We start from the raw sequence: 2,622 nt of genomic DNA on the forward strand, positions 1-2,622 counted from the left end.
TCCTTGACAACTTTAATATTTTCTTCATTGATAAGAATCTTGTTTATTGGTCCAATGATGACTTTTTTTTCTTTCTTTACATTGAGATGCAATCTATACTGAATGATGTGGTCTTTGATCTTTATCAGTAAGTATTTTAAGTCCTCTTCACTTCCAGCAATCAAGGTTATATTATCTGCATATCACAGATTGTTAATGAGTGTTCTTCCAATCCTGATGCCACATTTTTTTCATATAATCTAGCTTCTCGGATTATTTGTTTAGCATACAGGTTGAATAAGTATGGTGAAAGACTACAACCCTGTTGCACATCTTTCTTAATTTTAAACCATTCAGTGTTCCCATGTTCTGTTTGAGCTACTGCCTCTTGGCCCATGTACAGGTTCCTCAGGAGCACAATCAAAAGAGTCTTGAGTAGTATTTTGTTGTATATATTTTCTATCTTCTATTCTTTCATGGTATATGTAAAAAAAGATAATTTTATATTAAAAATCATTTGTCTTTTTCTTCTAGTAATAATACAGTATCATAAATAGTTTTCCTTATTTTAGATATTATTTGGAAAAGTAATTTTAATGAACAACATGTTATAACCAAATTTGTCTATTATGAACATAATCTCAGCACACGTGGTTATCCAATTCCACCCATAGTTCTATATTATTTCCTTAATGCAACTAGGGTAAATTCATTTGAATTTCTTTAGGATTCTTGATATATATTTCTTAATTTGTGTTAGGGAAAAAATGAATTAATTTGCTCTGCATGGAAATGTTTCTTATCTTAATACCTATCAGTAATCAATATTATTTTCAATACATTTGATCAATTTCATAGTTAATGAGTACTATAATTTTCTCTTTAATTTGCATTAGCTTTGTTGTTGTTGTTGTCAGGTGCCATCGAGTTGGAACCAACTCATAGTGACCCCATGCACAGCCGAACGAAACAATGTCTGATCCTGGGCCAACCTCACCACCGCCACCACACTCGATGCCATCAATGATGCCACCTGGCCGATCCATCTCGTTGGGGGTCTTCCTCTTTTGCTCTGACCCTCCATTTTACCCAGTATGACATCCTTTTCCAGAAACTATTCCCTCCTGACTATATGTCCAAAGTATGAGAGACGAAGCTTAGCCATCTTGGCCTCCAAGGAGCACTCTGGCTGCACTTCTTCCAAAACAGATCTATTGGTTCTTTTGGCAGTCCATGGCACTTTTAGTATTCTCCTCCAACACCACAACTCAAAGGCATCAATTCTTCTACGATCTTCCTTATTCACTGTCCAGCTTTCGCATCCATATGAGGCTATTGAAAACACCATGGCTTGGATCAGGCGCACCTTAGTCCTCAAGCTGGCATCTTTGCTCTTCAACACTTTAAAAAGTTCCTGTGCAGCAGATTTGCCCAATGCAATACTTTGTCTGATCTCTTGCATTAGCTTGGTCAGTATTAATGGTGACATATTTTTATATCAGAGTCCTGGTTTGGTTGTAGAACCACAAGGTCATCTGAAACACAAGGTAGATGGTTCAAACTCACCAACTAGTCCTCAGAAACCCTATACAGAGTCACAATGAGTTGGAACTGACTTGACAACAACAATTTTTATATACACAATTTTAATTTTTTTCTTTTAATTGTTGGCTCACAACATTTTACTCATTACCCCACCATAATAATAGTGTAATTTGTCATTGTAAATGATGTTTTTCTAGTTTTGCATTAGCTTTTAACAATTTTTGAACTTTATGAATTAAATATTGCAATTATTTTTCTTGGTAATATTTTTATGCTAATTCCCCAACAAAATCCACAACTCTCTTATGTGCAGTAAATCATCCTAAATTATTATTACTTTTAAGTGAATATAACAACAAAATCACAAAAGCAAAATGAGGAGTTTCTTCATATCGTTAATGGTACTTTTGGGAAATCCTTATACTTATTTGTAAATCTTTTTAAATTTCCATATTGTCAATAGTACTTTTTCTAAATCCTTAATTTAAAAAAGAATATCTTAAATTTTAGAAATTTGACTTTTTTCAGAGATTACTCTTTACATGTGCATTTTCTCTTCAAGGTATAACAAAATATTTGGATCTAATTCATGATCTAATTCATGAGCCAGCTTAACCTCTGCCCTCTCCCCTCAGGAACATTAAATAAAGTTAAATGTTTTGCATGGCAGTAGCGTTCTGATGTGGCACTGTAGGATAAACACTGGACTACTGTCCACAAGATCGGTTGTTCAAAACCACCAGTTGCTCCTCAGAAACCCTATACAGGGTCATTATGGATCAGAACTGACTCAGTGGTACTTAACCACAACAGCAGCAGCTTATCAGTTAGTACATGATAGAAACTAACTTCAATACATGAGAATACCAGGAAGATGTTTAATTGTGCTTTATTGGCTATGCAAAAGCATTGGACTCTAAGAATCATAACAAACTATGGATAGCATAGAAAAAAATGGGAATTTCAGAACAATTAATTGTGCTCATGATGAACCTTTCCACAGACCAAGAAGCAGTCCTTAGACTGGAATAACGTCATACTGAATGTTTCAAAATCAGGAAAGGTATACAACAGATTTATATCCTTTCACCATACTTA

This window comes from Chrysochloris asiatica, unplaced genomic scaffold, assembly GCF_000296735.1.
Source record: "Chrysochloris asiatica unplaced genomic scaffold, ChrAsi1.0 scaffold00063, whole genome shotgun sequence".
In the NCBI taxonomy this organism is placed as follows: Eukaryota; Metazoa; Chordata; class Mammalia; order Afrosoricida; family Chrysochloridae; genus Chrysochloris; species Chrysochloris asiatica.